Raw genomic sequence first — 17,500 nt, 5'->3', positions numbered from 1 at the left:
ATGTTGCCGCAAGGTATCTAAATGATGACTATAAGGAGTTTGTATCTGTGACATCTCTAACATATATATATAGCATAAAAAGTTTTGTCTTGAATGGTGTTTTTTTCTTAACAGAAACATGGTAAATTCCCATTGTGACAATAGGAGGTACTGCCAGCACAGATAGCTAGAATTTTCTAAATAATTATATGTCATTTCTGAATACCAAACTGATTTATATGAGATGCCTGTGTTACAAATGTATTAGAACTGTATACCATATGTATAGCAAACTGATTTGTAGATGTTTGTGTTAAAAATGAATTTGTAAAGTGCTTGTGTTTGAAATGTATTCACAGTGTGCCCTTCCAGAGACAACAGAAATGTACATGCACTCTTATAAAAGTTTAAATGCATATGTTTTAACAGAGGAAACTGGTGGGTTTACCTCAGTCCAGCAAACTTTAAAAAATATCAGAAATTAAAATCACTTTACGGGCTAGGCTATAAAGATGCTATCTCACAGTTATCAATGCAGCTAGAGACAGAAAGTCTGTACTAGGAAGTTTTCTGTATTGTCTTTGGAGTGAACTAATTACTATTCTGGAAGCATGGAGTTAGAAATGTGTTTTATGGCTTCCAGCGCCTGCCACAGATCTCAGCAAAAGACCATGTGAGTGTATTTTTATAGGTAGGTGCTAAATTCTGTCAACTTCCAGCAATAGGGGTTTGCATGGGAACTAAAAGTCAGATGACAAGAAGTGGTGTCATTCTGCAAGCTATCCCAGAGGTAATATTTTAGATATTATTTTGATAAGTCTATTAGCAAGACTAAGCATGCTGTATTCTGGTTTGGGGCTGACAGCAAGAAGAACCATTCACCACATCATCTGCCTTGATCTATTAAGTAAGTAGGGAATAATAATTCTCTTAGATTCAATTGGAACTATAGTGAAGCTTAGTTTAGATATTCCCCGGGATTCATGAAGCTCGGCGCAAGGCCGGCGTAAGGCTTGCGCCGGCGGTGCATTGCATAGCCGGCGCAGTAGCGCCATATGCATATTAATGAGAGTGCACCGTAAACACAGGCATGTGCGTAGTGTACGTGAGCGAGCCCAAGTAGGATGCGTCAGTAGGCGTGTTTAAGCAGGCAGGCGAAGAGCAACCTAACGTGCTGTCCGCCATAGTCCGCCCAGAATAGAAATGGCTGCAGCCATGGCCCGTGCAGAATGAAATGTCCGCAGAGTATGCAACAAAGTACCGTCCTAACTAAACAGAGAAGCAAATAAAACCCACGCGGCCGAAATGTACCTGTCCAAGGAACAAAGGATACGCGTAATACCGTGTCCGTACAGCAATGTACTGTGAGTGTGCATAGTCAGAGAAGGTGTACAGCAGCATGTCAGCACGCCGCACCGACACAGGAGTAGCGACTAAGGTCACCAACCGTCCCACTTTGCGAGGGCAGTCCCTGTATTGGCATCGTGTTCGAAATAAAGCATTAAAAGCGGGAAGTGTGCGAAGAGTGTAGGTCATAATGATTTCCGTATTTAATGTAATTGTAGCCTGAATCGGTTATCTCCGTAACTGAAATACCTAAATGTCCCAAGAAACAGAATAAGCTACCAAACTGCCACAACAATAAGCTCATACTTAGGCAAATAAGTGAAGTTCTATGCTATATAGTGACCGTGTATGCGTGTCGGGCTGTGAAGTCAGATGTGACTCCCTGCACATACAGGTGGTCAATGTAGAAGTCCCACAGAACCACGATAGCAATGTGTGTGTTGAATGAAAGGCGACCGACAAACCCTGTCCCCTGATCCCTGGTAGTCACCCCTGTGCTGTGTGGACAGCCACCCATACGTTGTACAGGGGTGACCTACTACCCTCGACAGGTATGACTTTGCATTATGTACCAGTCAGCTGTGGGACATGTCGCTGACAGCAGATATGCATATCCGGGAGGCCCCTGCGAAGGATATCTGTGTCAGATGTCCGTCCCAGTATGGCATCTGTTCTGCAAGCATCTACAAACAATGTTACCCATAACACCGCCGTGTGTGCCTGTACCGTGGAAATGTAGATGTATGACAGGGGTGCACCCACGGAATGGCACCATGGGACACCACCTGTGACAGGCAGTTGGTCTGACATGCAGCCAGCAACTCTGACCATGTGGGTTGTGTCACATAGACAGTTTACAACACATTCTGTGATGTACATGTTCACATCCCAGCCAATGGTTTCATTAACGTTACCTGAGGGGTAATGTTATGAAGCCCTTTGCCAGGACGAGGTAGGCTGTATCGACTGCAACACCCCAGCAATGGGCTGGGTGACCGTCGAAAATGTCAACCATGTCTTAAAGGCATGAACCGCCCCTGAACAAGACAAACCGTGTGGGATGCGAAGTATGTATGTCCCCTATGCAGTCATGTACGAACCGCAGTATGATCCCACCCCATGTCTATGCAGATAGGTCTCCTCAGGGTACTGGGACAGTAATAACCAGCCTCAGTGGAGGCATTGGCCCTGTGATGTGGGAATACAGTTGTCATGCGATACAACCTGGGCTCCCTACCTGAGGTGAGGCTATAAAGAAATAGCTGTCCTAACTGTGGGTCCTAATCCCAAATGAGATAGTGGAGTACACAGCGGGCTCACCATCTGGTCTCATGGATGCTTTTCACACTACCCTGGAGAGAGCATGTCCCACCTGTGTGTCACAGAACATTTGGTGACCACAAACCGCTGGTACAGACATCTCCACATGTGTGGTGGAGGGTGTGGAGATGTCCTCACTGGACCTGTCAGCCTGTATGTCGGCAATGTGTGTATGTTGAGTAAACCCCACCTCTATGTGAACCCAGTCAGAGCATATGTGGTAGTGACCTCACAGGTGTCGAGCATAGCAACTGAAGGTGGTATGATTGTCAGCCAGGTCCATGTAGGTATATCTGTGGAATGTGCCCTGGACAATCCCATGACATTGTGTAACTCTACACATATGATGACCAAGGGTGTCACACCTCACAAGGTGTCTGCTCCACCCTGTAGTAGCCACCTCCTCGTGTTGTACATCATGTGTATGGCTGGGGTACACCACACTGGACGCTTGGCATTGGTACAATGAACCACAGTTGGGTAAGTGAATGCCTGGTACATGCAGTCCTGTAGGTACTGGTAGATGGCAAATGTGATTGATGCAGTGGCTGCTGTACCATTGACCACTGGCTCAGGGTCCTTAAAGGAGACCACAGTACTGCGCAGTAGTGTGTAGTCTGCCTCTGAGCAAGCAATGTGTATGTTAACTGGCAACACTCACAGCAACGGATGCCAAAAGCAGAAGCCAATGTCCAAATAACATAGATCAACTTCTGCATGACAATATGTGTTATCATACATGTATTGACATGTGTCTGCCAATTACAATTGGAAATGACGGTAAGACTGGCCTAAAGTTCCCATGATGTACACAGTCTGGGGGTGTTGTTCCGATAATAAAGTGGCAATACCTCCCAATCGTGACCTCTGGGTATGGTATGAAAGTGGTTGTTAACCTGCAACAATGGATGTATAGCATTGGTTTCTGGTGTCGGAAGACATGTTTCCTGTAGCACAACACAGTATGGGTAGTCAAGCACACATACACAATTGCTGAACACACAGCATCAGTGAAACCCACTGCTCACAAGGACACAGTCCGACAAGCTCTACACTTTACATATGCACAGTGGTGTCCATTGTAGGACCCAAAAATTGTGGAAAGAACCAAATTATGTCTTATTTCAATGCGTACCTGAACTCATTGTCGTCACAGGTACACATATGCACCGCCAGAGTGTTTAATGTTGCTGATAGCTGTGCATGTAATGCAGCACAGATGCACAGAAATACCCAGGGTACCGGGTCAATACAACTGCATCCACATCACACCTCCGCACATGACGGATGTGTAATGGGTACTGTCAATTGTTGCAGTCAAGGGATTCTGGGTATGTAGACACTGTGCTCGGTGTTGTTTCATGAGCAATCCTCCCTCCCGCCCTGTGGGAGGGATGTGTCGTAACACCTGCCTCACTCCCGCTAATAATGCAAAACATACTCCGGAGAATGCTAAATGTAGGTGTGGAATGTGTACAGCCCTATAGTAGTGTCCAGTAGGCAATTGTCATGGATGGACACCCGTATGTCAGGATGGCACCCACAACTGCAAACCGGGTAAATGACATAGCAGCGGTAAGGCATGACACAGGAAATACACATAGGGACCACAGTTGACATTCCACATACAGAGCCGGACTCTCGTGCCAACACCGGCGTACACAGCACTCAGTCTGCCAGCAACAGACTGAGGAGCACCCACTACCGTACAGCGGAACAGATGTACGACCTGTGGAACACATACTAATGGCACACACACAACGTCAAGTAGGATATGTAAGCTATGGCATTCCCACCTATGAAGACAACATGGTTAAATGAATGCATAGGTAAGCAACATGTTCGGTGGTGTTATATTGGAAATACAGTGACGGATATGTCCCATTGGGATGTCTGCGGTTTATATGAAGCAGTTGGTAACCAGCATCTTTGGATGTATGTCAATTGTTCACAGTACTAAATCAGCTGGTTATGTAGCACCATGTGGAATGGGTAGTCAAACAGACATCCGCGATACCTGAACACACAGTATCAGTGAAATCCAATGCTCACAAGGACACAGTCCGTCAAGCTCTACACTTTACATATGCACAGTGGTGTCCATTGTAGGACCCAAAAATTTGTCTAAAGACAGCTCTTCCGCCTTCTTTAATCACCTAACGGAACTCATTGTAGTCACAGGTACACATATGCACCGCAAGCGTGTTTAATGTTGCTGATAGCTCTCCATGTAATGCAGCACAGATGCACAGAAAACCCAGGGTACCGGGTCCATAGAACTGCATCCACATCACACTTCCGCACATGACGGATGTGTAATGGGTACTGGCAATTGTTGCGGTCAAGGGATTCTGGGTATGAAGACTCTGTGCTCGGTGTTGTTTCGCAGGCAATCATTCACCCGCCCTGTGGGAGGGATTTCTGCGTAGCACCTGCCTTACTCTCCGCTAATAATGCAAACCATACTCCGGAGAATGCTAAATGTAGGTGTGGAATGTGTACAGCCCTATAGTAGTGTCCAGTAGGCAATTGTCATGGATGGACACCTGTATGGCCAGAATGGCACCCACAACTGCAGACACGGGTAAATGACATAGCGGGAAGGCATAACACAGGAAATACACATAGGGACTACAGTTGACATTCCACATACAAAGCAGGACCGTCGTGCCAACACCGGCGTACACAGCACTCAATCTGCCAGCAACAGACTGAGGAGCACCGCTACCGTGCAAGCGTAACAGATGTGCGACCTGTGGAACACATACTAATGGCACACACACAACGTCAAGTAGGATATGTAAACTATGGCTTTCCCACCTATGAAGACAACATGGTTAAATGAATGCATAGGTAAGCAACATGTTCTGGTGGTGTTATAGTGGAAATACAGTGACGGATATGTCCCAGTGGGGCGTCTGCGGTTTAAATTGAGTATTTGCTAACCAGCATCGTTGGATGTATGTAATTTGTCCACAGTACTACATCACCTGGTTATGTAGCACCATGTGGAATGGGTAGTCCAACAGACATCCGCGATTCCTGAACACACAGTCTCAGTGAAACCCACTTCTCACAAGGACACAGTCCGACAAGCTCTACACTTTACATATGCACAGTGGTGTCCAATGTAGGACCCAAAAATTTGTCTAAAGACAGGAATGCGCATTCTTTCAACACTTAAGTGAACTCATTGACGTCACAGGTACACATATGCACATAAGCGTGTTTAATGTTGCTGATAGCTGTCCATGTAATGCAGCACAGATGCACAGAATTACACAGGGTACCGGGTCCATAGCACTGCATCCACATCACACTTCCGCACAGAGGACGGATGTGTAATGGGTACTGTCAATTGTCGCGGTCAAGGGATTCTGGGTATGTAGACTCTGTGCTCGGTGTTGTTTATGAGGCAATCCTTCCTCCCGCCCTGTGGGAGGGATGTGTCGTAGCACCTGCCTTACCCCCGCTAATAATGCAAAACATACTCCGGAGAATGCTAAATGTAGGTGTGGAATGTGTACAGCCCTATACTAGTGTCCAGTAGGCAATTGTCATGGATGGACACCCGTATGGCCAGGATGGCACCCACAACTGCAAACCGGGTAAATGACATAGCTGCGGTAAGGCATGACACAGGAAATACACATAGGGACCACAGTTGACATTCCACATACAGAGCCGGACTCTCGTGCCAACACCGGCGTACACAGCACTCAATCTGCCAGCAACAGACTGAGGAGCACCGCTACCATACAGCGGAACAGATGTGCGACCTGTGGAACACATACTAATGGCACACACACAACGTCACGTAGGATGTGTAAACTATGGCATCCCCACCTACGAAGACAACATGGTTACATGAATGCATAGGTAAGCAACATGTTCTGGTGGTGTTATATTGGAAATATAGTGACGGATATGTCCCATTGGGATGTCTGAGGTTTATATGAAGCAGTTGGTAACCACCATCTTTGGATGTATGTCATTTGTTCACAGTACTAACGCAGCGGTTATGTAGCACCATGTGGAATGGGTAGTCAAACAGACATCCGCGATTGTGATACATACACCAGCAGTGTAAAGCACTGGGCAGGTGGACACAGTCCAGCAACATCTAACTTGACAAATGCACATCGGTGTCCATTGTAGGACCCAAAATTCTGTTCAGAGCATGCCTGCTAGCTTCCTGCATTACTCATGTGATCTAATTGTCGTCACCACGTCACAGGTACACATAGGCGCATAGCGTGTTCAATGTTGATGATAGCTGTCCATGAACTACAGCACACATGCACAGAAATACCCAGGGTATCGGGTCCATACAGCTGCGTCCACATCACACTGCAGCACACATGAAGGATGTGTAATGGGTACTGTCCACTGTTGCAGTCAAGGGAGTCTGGGTATGTAGAATCAGGCCTCGGTGTTGTTTCAAAGGCAATCCTTTGTCCGCCCGTGGGAGGGGCGTGTCGTAACACATCGTCACTCTCCACTAATAATGCACACCATACTCCGGGGAATGCAAAATGCAGGTGTGAAATGTGTACAGCCCCATACCAGTGTATAGTAGGCAATTCACATGGATGGACAAGCGTATGACTAAGATGGCACACATAAATGCAAACCGGTGGAATTACACTGCCGTAGTAAAGCATTACACAACTCATACACATAGGGACTACAGTTGACATTCTCCATACAAGAAACACAGACAACCAGCCGATGAAGTCCAAAGCAAAGACGAGGTACCGTAGGGACCGTCAGTGACCAACCAGAGCACACCAAGAATTAAAGGCAGTCACCATAGTGTCTTGGAGCACACTTCGTCTGCTTCATAAGCAGACTTATTCAGACTACATACAATGTAGTTCAACCTACTAAATTTACAAGCATTAATTGGTTGGTACATTAGATGTGCTAGGTACTAATTACATGCCTTAAAGGCAGACAAGCGAACAAACCTTACTTGGGTTACACATCCCACACAGTGAGGACAACAGACATTGCTCCGAAGGTACAGTATTCACGGAAAATGGAAAAATATGTACATATATGAAACATGAACCAACATAAAATGTTTTCCAAATCTCTGACTGTGTAAGCTACATGTATATGTCCTACGGATTGTGCCAATATATTAACAGAACTGCAGACACCTAGTAATATGAATGAACCATAATATATACACATAAACCGTATGAATATGAGTACTGTAAAATAGACCAACGAAATGTAAAGATTCACAATGTGCTAATGTAACATTCATTTACAAGGTTACAGAAAGAAATCAATGCAGACATCCATGTGTAAATACTAACAGAAGGCCAGCGAGGTGCTTGCCCTTACATGTACTGGGATGTCGTTCCACAGCATAGTGAGTGTCCGGGTGATGAATCCGTCCCAACAACACGTTCGATTAATGACAGTGTCAAGGTGTCGTCAGCTGCCCTTGTGGTTCTGAGGATCTACCTTATTTCGGTGAAGCATAGTCATCAGATCTGGGTCCGACGTAGCCGTGCATGCCAGGCACGGGTCACCTCTGGGCAACTGGTATGCAACTGTATACAGCTGGAATACTTTCAGTCGGTCAGTATAACACATATACCTGAGACCCTGCATCCGTTTGTCGAAGAACTGTTGTTGCCTTTCCAGCTGCTGCAGGTGTTGGGTCAGATACATTCTGACCGGGGCATTGTACCCAATCATAGGTCTATTGAGTGATGAGTACAAGGGGACAATGACCTCCCCTGATCTAGATGTGAATCCCTTCATGATGATGTGGCCAATGTGGAAGGCCTACCCAACTATGTTAGCAACATGTGTGTCTAACGAGCGGTTAACAACAACACGTGTCCCCAGATCGCTGGTAACCCCTCCGTGTTCAGTGGACTGCCACCTATATGGTAGCTCGGGGTAACCTTGTTCATCCCGAAGGGTATGCCTATGCATTTCCTGGCATTTAGCTGTAGGACATGTCTCTGGTACCACTTATCCACATCTGTGAGGCACTCCTGAAGGATATCTGTGTCAGATGTGTGTCTGACCTTGGCATCCGGTTTGCAGTCGTATGCAAACATTGTCACCCATAACCCCTGTGTGTGCGTGTACATTGGAAGCGTAGATGCTGGAAATAGTGGACCCAGGACTGAGCCCCATGGGACACCACCTGTGACTGGCTGTGAGTATGACATGGCGCCAGCAACTATGGCCATGTGTGTTCTGTGACCTAGCCGCTTTGCAACCCATCGCGCGACGCATGGACTTACATTCAAGATGACGGGTTTATCAAGTATACCCGAGGGAGGTATTGTGGCGGCGGCCTCTGCCGGGTTGAGGTAGGCTGTATGGACTGGTTTACCCTCAGCAATGGCCTTGGTGACTGATTCTACAAAGTGAAACACGTGTAAAGGGCATGATCTGACTATGACCAAGCTAAACTGGGTTGTATCCAAAGTATGCGGGTCCCCTATGTCCTCATCTATGTGTCCCATTATGATCCATCTCCATGGCTTTGCAGATAAGGCTTGTCAAACTAATGGTATGGTAATACCCAGGGTCAGTGGAGGCACCATCTATGTGGAGTGTGACTACAGTCGCCCTGTGCTACTACTCAGGTACGTATCCTGAGGTGAGGCTAGGATTACACAGCTGTCCGAAGTGTGGGTTAAATTCCCCACAGAGTTCCCGGAGTGCACAGCTGGGACACCATGTGGACCCATGGATGTTGTGTTAACTGCCTTGGGGCCGGATGTGGGTAATGCTGGACATACCAACGGCAGACGTGCCACGTTCCCGAGTCCGATGCCCAAGGGACCACACACATAGCCGGCCTTAGGCATAGGCCAAGTAGGTAGCCGTCTAGGGTGTTGCTATACTCGGGGCACCTTTCCAGACTCTATGTGGTGTAGGTAGACCAGGAGGGGGGTAGCGGGTGACGTATCGGTGGCAACCTCTGCCTAGGTCACCACTTACCCTAAGGCCACTCTTCTCGTGGGTAATACAGCAGTACCCACACCTAGGCGCCGCTCATCGCTAGGGTCATTGCTAGTATGGCACATCATCTACGTAAGGAAGGAAACCATATATCCCCAGACAGAATGGCACAGCATAATGCCTGTTCGCCGGGCAAAGGCAGACATACGTCACCCGCGTCGGTGCGGACGTACTGCGCGAGATGTCCGTTAACAATGCCGACAATGTGTCGCTTTGTGAAACAAACTCCACAGAGACATTCAATAATAGACAACGACGGACAACCCGATGTCCTCGTGTCTGAGCTGTTCAACCTGTTACGCCATGTTAAATGTGTGTAGCACAGCGGAACCGGGCCAAAAAAAGCAACGGACATGTCTGTGGCTCAGTGAACGTCGTCACGCAATGTCAAACCCTTGTAATATTGCGACACAGCCCATACATACCGAGGGTTAGTAATGGCAGTAGGTTACTTCGATCAGACCGTGTGCAATTAGTATAACGAGATCTACAACGGATACACCGACATTCGGTAGCACGGTTAAGACTAATTGGGGGGGGGGGGGCGTGACATAGTACCATGGACACGGACAAAACGTGCCCATGTGACTCATCTAACATTCGTACAGGGTCAGGGCGGTCCCGTACTGTGGGCGGACAAGACCAAACCCAAAGCACCACAGCAACACCCTGACAATCGAAGGCCTGTATGCATATGGGATATAAGCAGCTGTCATCTGAACAGCCCTGTGGTGACGACATATGCATCCTGGGCCATGTGCGAGGAATTAGGAATGTTCAACATGCAGTACCGCACCTTTCCCAGCAGGGGAATGGATGCCTGTGACGTGCGTGTGTGCGGGGGGGGTGATATGCAAATGTACATAGGTCCCACGGGTATGCATATTAATGACAACGAACAGCTAACGTGCACTGGTCACAGTAAGTCTCAAACGTGACTGCAGTCACGTTGGAATCATGACTATAGAACATATAGATGTGCGTGTGCGTAAAGCGCCCATGCTGCAAACACCGTTACATATATAAAGCTGTCAGTGCTTTCTGCACCCGTCCGTCAATCGGATCAGACATATGTTACGGAATAGTCACAAGTAACGCAAAACACGTAACCACACAGGCACTGTAAACATATATAAGCGGAATACGGATATGCATGTGCGTCGCGTAACACACAATCCGGACATGCGAGTGTACGTGTGCGTGTGTGATCCAGTGGAACCAGAGAAGGTTACGGATGTCTCCTCCACACGTTTACATTCACAATTGTGAAATATATGCTTAAATAGTACCTATCGATTCCATGCTTTGTTATCGTAATGCTACTAATATACACATCGATATACAACAACCTGATCAACACACTACATCCTAAGGTGCACTCTCAACAATTATCAACTATGTGTCCGGATACTGATTGTATTTACCAATATTGTAGATACATTAACACATCGTTGGTGTATTATTGTTTCCATTAAGTAATGTATGCAACACTGATCAGTATATGTCACGTTATCATCAAGACCTGGAGCACTGTCTACTTAACTATGAGCAGGTTTATTGATTAAGTGACTTGAACTGACTCTGAAGGAAGTGTATAAGGGCGACTATCCAATGTATTTTGTACTCCGCCGATGCCTCATGTCAGTGGGTGAAAGAGCTCTGTATCATTTGACTGTGGAGTGTATCTTTAGTGTCATTGTCTGTTTTGGCCTGATATATATGCAATAATGTCTGTTATGAAGATGACCAGGACCCAAGGTTTGCTGTATTTCCACACCCCACCACCACAAAAAGGGAATAGTAAAAGGGCAGTATGTTCGAGGTAGTTGGATGACCTCTAGGGACAGTGATTATGAGGAAGAGTGTATGAAACTAAGAGGGATGTTTTAGATAGAGGCTACCCAAGGAAATTAATAGATGAAATTGAGAAGGAAGTAAGGGAAGGAAGACTGGACAAATATCGGCCTATTTTAGGACAGGAAGATGACCTTGAGAAGGTGACCAACCTCGACAAAAACAATTTTGAGTTAAGAAATAACTTTATAACAGATTATAGTGGGAGGCTAAGGTCATACAAAGAATAGTGGAGGAAGAATGGGTACAGTTTGGTGAATTCTCTGATTTAAGAAGTCTGTTTATACAACCCTTGAAATGTACATATAGAAAAGGGAGAAATTTGAAACATTTGTTTGAAAGAAGAATTAAGGAAAACAATACTTCCAGGGAGAGAAAAGGCACATATAAATGTGGGAGGTGCTCCCAGTGCCCGAATAATTGCAATAAAGATATACATTTATGTGAAAAGTAGGGACATATTAGTGCAGAGTAAGCAATATGTTAATTGTCAAACAAAAGGTATAATATACCTAAGTATTTGTAAGAAATGTGAGGCATTTTATGTGGGGAAGTCTGAAAGAAGACTAAGAGATAGAATCTACGAGCATAACTATGAGATGAAGACAAAAGATATGTGTAATGCTCTGTACAAGCATAAAATAAAATGTGAAGAAGCTGATCATACCTTCTTTGTGTTAGAGGTAGTAAACAAAGATATACGTGGTGGACAATGGGAGGAGACAATTGAGTACAGAGAGTTGTTATGGCAACTTCATTTGGAAGCTTATAACCCACCAGGGTTGAATAATTATGTATCTTTGGCCCCAGTATTGAAAATAAGAGCAGCGAAGCTCTGAGTTGGAAAATTTATAACAGGGGATTAAAGATACTGAGACATTATTAAAGATAATTAAATATATAATTAATCAGCACTATTTTGTGGAAAAAAGGTAAAAAGAAGTGACAGGATAATTATGGGAAAGGGTATCTGTAAGAAATGAATTTGAACCTGGGTAAACTTTGAAGTGTATTAAGTTTGGGCATAACTGTGAAAACAGTGGTTGTAATGTGTTCATCCAGACACCAGAGGGCATTGGATGTTTTTTACTTGTATGTTTGTATATATTATTGTAGATATATTTTATATGTTTAGATTTTTGTATATAAAATGTCAAATTTTAATGTTTTGAATATCATGAATAAAAGTTGATAATTAATTATAGAAAATGTTGTGAGCAGGAATGTAATAAATTGTAACATGATTTCAAGGGTAGACATGAAGGCACTTTGTAAATGTGATGTATAGTATAATATATGAAGAATATGGCAATTAAGTACTTATTGTATTATTAGGATTAATTATTCAATCAGCAATAGTATTTAAGCAGAAGGGGAAGAGCTTGTAGTATTGTGCATCTGAGGAAGTGTATTCAAATGAAAACGCAGGTGTGGAGACATAGCGTTAATGTGTTTGGAGTGTTTTGCTGAAACTACGTGTTGCTGCTTGGTTCGTTACTTTTGTTAATAAAGCTGCTAAAAAAAGAAAAAAGGAGCCGTTTTCTTCCACTAGTACCTTTTGCTTTGTTTAGTTGTGACTGTTCTGGTACTAGGCTCCATTGTCGTGGTTTTGCTGTATTTCCGCTTACCGGCTCGTGGACATAGACAGGCCAAGTAATACATAATATGGGTAGTCAAACAGACATCCACGATTGGGGAACATACAGCAGCAGTCACAACCACTGGCCAGATGGTGACAGTCCAACACGTTCTACACTTTACATATGCACATCGGTGTCCATTGTAGGACTCCAAAAATTGATCCATTCGCAGCATCGACCAGCTGCCATCGACGCAGAAGAAGTGACAGCCCTGACTGCGGCACAGATGAACATATGCACCACCAGCGTGTTTAAGGTTGGGGACAACTGTCCATGAAATGCAGGACATATGAACAGAAATCCCCAGATTGTCGTGTCCATAGAAGTCGTCCACATCCCAGTCCCACACATGACGGATGTGTAATGGGTACCGTGGAGGTTGCAGCCATGGGATCCTGGGTATGCAGATATGGGGCTCGATGTTGTTTGGCAGATAATCCGTTGTCACGCCCGTGGGAGGATGCGGGTATAGCACGTGCCTTACTCCCCACTAATGATGCAAAGCATCCACGGATAATGGTAAAAGCAGGTGTGAGTGTTGTACAGCCCTATATCAGTGTCCAGTAGGCAATTCCATGGATGGACAAGTGTACGACCGAGATGGCACCTATAACTGGAAACCTGATGGAATTACACAGCTGCAGTAAGGCATAACACAGGAAATACAGATAGGGACTACAGTAGACACTCCCCATACAAAGACAGACTGCCGTGCGAATACCGGCGTACATGGCACTGGATCTGCCCTCAACAACATGAGGATCACTCGCTTCCATACTGCGGAACAAATGGGCGACCTGTGGAACATATACTAATGGCACACAAACAACTTCAACTAGGAAGGTCATAGGATGTTTCAACACTGGCGTTCACGCATATAACGAACATCCGTAAATGAATAAATAGGGTATACATGTTCCGGCTGTGTTATATTGACAATACAGTGGCGTATACGTCCTACTGGGCCTTTGAGGATTACCTAAAGCAGTTGCCAACCTGCAGCATGACATCATTACCATTTGGGTTAATCGTAGTAGGACACGGGTTTCGTAGCACAACATAATATGTGTAGTCAAACACACATCCGCGATTGGGGAACATACAGCAGCGGTCACAACCACTGGCCAGATGGACACAGTCCAACATGTTCTACATTTTACATATGCACATTTGTGTCCATTGTAGGACCCAAAAATTTCTTCTTCTGCGAGGAGACCAAGATGAACTACAGCCGTGACTACGGCACAGCAGCAGAAATGCACCGCCAGCGTGTTCAAGGTTGATGACACCTGTCCATGAAATGAGGGACATATGCACAGACATCCACAGATTGTCGAGTCCACATGTGTCCACATCCCATTCCGCACACATGGAGGATTTGCAATGGCTACTGTCGAGGGTTGCAGCCATGGCATCTTGGGTATGCAGAAATGGGTGTCGGAGATGATTGGCAGAGGATCCATTGTCCGCCCGTGGGAGGATGTGGGTACAGAACATGGCTTACCCCACCACTAATGGCAATCATCCACGCGGGAACGGACCATGCAGGTGTGAAATGGGTAGAGCCATACCCCAGTGTCCAGTAGGGCCTTCCCAAGGCTGGACAAGCGTCACGGACAAGATGGCACCCAGAATAGCAAACCTGGTGAAATAACACAGCTGTAGCAAGGCATAACACAGGAAATACAGCTGGAAACAACAGTAGACACACTCCATAGACATCCATCCAGCCGTGCGAATCCCGGCGTACACAGCAACCAAGCTGCTAGCAAGTCTATGGGGATCACCCGCTTCCACTCCGCGGAACATACGGGCGGCCTGTGGAACACATATTAATGGCACTCCAACAACGTCAACTAGGAAGGTCATAGCATGCTTAAAGTATGGCGTTCCCACTCATAAAGAACATCTTGTCATGAATAAATGGGTTCTACATGTACCGGCTGTGTTATTATGGCAATACAGTGGCGGATAGTTCACAATGGGACCTCTGAGGCTTACATAAAGCAGTTGCCAACCTGCAGGACTACAGTAACACCATATGGGTTAATTGTGGAAGGACACGGGTTCCGTAGCACTACATAACATGGGTAGGCAAACAGACATCCGCGACTGGGGAACATACAGCGGCAGTCAAAACCACTGGCGAATGGACACGGTCCAACATGTTCTACACTTTACATATGCACATCGGTGTCCATAGTAGGACCCACATATTTGTCCATAGGTGTTGGCGACAGGCTGCTATCGTGCGAACCAGAAGAAGTGACAGCCGTGACTACGGCACAGGTAGATATGGGCACCACAAGCGTGTACAAGGGTGATGACAAGTGTCCATGACATGCAGGACATATGAATAGGACTCCCCAGCTCGTCGTGTCAATAGACGTGCGTTCACATCCATTCCGCACACATGAAGGATGTGCAATGGGTACTGTCGAGTGTTGCAGACATGGGATCGTGGGTATGCAAAAATGGGTCTCGGCGTGGATTGGCAGATGATTTGTTGTCCCGCCCCGTGTGAGGGACGTGGGCATGGCATATGCGTTACTCCGCACTAATAATGGCAATCATCCCGCGGAAAATGATGAATGCAGCTGTGTAATGTGTACAGCCCTATACTAGTGTCCAGTAGGCAGTTCGCATAGATGGACAAACGTAGGGCCAAGATGGCACCCATAGCTGCAAACCTGGGGGAATCCCACAGCTGTTACAAGGCATAACCCAGGAAATACAGATAGGGACTACAGTAGACACTCCCCATACAAAGCCAGACCGCTGGGCAGATACCGGAGTATCACGGCGCTTAATCCGCCAGCACATTACTGGGGAACGGACGCTCGCATACAGCAGAACAGATGGGTGACCTGTAGAACCATACCAATGCCACAATATCAACGTCAGCTCGGAAAGACATAGGATGGTGCACCATGGCGTTCCCACCAATGAAAGACATCCTTCAGTGGATTAATAGGATTGATGTCAATTGACCATGGAAAACACATGCTCAACAATAAAGACCCGCTGGCACCCTATGGCCACAAACCATGTCACACATAGGTAGATGGAACAGTCATCGTAAACATTTCGTGTACGGCAGGTCACACATGGTATACAAAGGTTAGACATGTATGCGCTATCACCCGTAGCCCCGTGAGACGTACACATAACATGGGAGCATCCAGGCTTTAAGTATCCACACGTACACTTCCATTTGTCACTTTCTATGCGAACAATGAACATGTAGCCACAGCATAGAAAGCACAGACGCACTGCTAACGACACACACGTATGTCAACAATTCAGAAGGCATCCTATGAACACACGTATTACATGATATTGTACTATGCTGACCCCACAACGATCAGAGACCTAACAATGTATATGGAAGATATGCATAGCATATCACTGTAATACAATGGTACAGAACTGACAGAGTAGACAAATGTATGTTAACCCTACATCTGCATCTACACTACATTCCCGTTACGGGTGTTCGCTCCACCTGCTTCACAAAGGATGCCTCAACAGTTATCCATCGGTCAGCCCTGGTGTGTGGCCAAACCTCCACCTAATAATCTATCTACATACGCATTCTTCAGCATAGCTGTGGAGGTCCCTCCTGTGGTGTAATACCCTAGACGTCGTAAAACACCGACTGTAGACATGTGCCTTGTGATGTGCCCATAGCCGGCCGTAGGCATACGCCAATCCTGCGGCTGCCCAGGCCGCTGCCCTAGTAGGGACACCTGTCTAGTAGGCGTGTCACGTAGGTATATCAAGATGGGTGCACCATGTGTTGTGCTGGCGTGTGCCATGTAGCCCCACAGCCTAGGGCACCGGCCGATCTAAGGCCGCTGCCGTCGCAGGGGTAGTACAGTCTGCAGGTATGTGCATACGTGCACATGTGACAGCGGGCCACAAGGATACCCATAGTGGCGACAGCTGCACACATGGCTATAGTGGGACACACACACGGCCATGCATACAGCACACATAGACATACACACAGCATTAATAGGCAAGTACACACAAGGTGTATGTCATGTATGGGTAAAGTGTAAGGACAGCAAGGATAGCTGTCTGCCATGTAATCCAGCGATGTCTATGAGGTGTTCTGGAATACGGACAGTGCATGGACAATGTGTGGATATGCAAAGTACCACAGTTATATGTGTCAGCCGTGCAAATATGCGATACATGGGGAAGACGGCTGTCCATGGGAGAGCAGCACGGCCACAACATAGGTACATAGATATACAAAGAAAGAGGTACACACGAGCACATCCGGCAGGCCCGTGAGTGTAATGTACACAGCAGCAACCCACAACACCATAGTAGGGTACACGTGGAGATGG

General features: G+C 46.2%; 1 protein-coding gene across 1 annotated transcript in view; it reads right to left on the bottom strand.

Annotated features, from left to right (window-relative positions):
• The window catches only part of LOC122808765 (G-protein coupled receptor family C group 5 member C-like), a 250,042-nt gene that overhangs the window by 77,302 nt on the left and 155,240 nt on the right, over positions 1-17,500 (bottom strand). The gene's annotated exons all lie outside the window — the stretch shown is intronic.

The sequence above is a fragment of the Protopterus annectens genome, chromosome 1.part1, assembly GCF_019279795.1.
Source record: "Protopterus annectens isolate FY-2018-M chromosome 1.part1, PAN1.0, whole genome shotgun sequence".
In the NCBI taxonomy this organism is placed as follows: domain Eukaryota; kingdom Metazoa; phylum Chordata; order Ceratodontiformes; family Protopteridae; genus Protopterus; species Protopterus annectens.
Note: the sequence above shows the minus strand (reverse complement) of the source record. Positions and strands in the feature narration are given on the sequence as shown.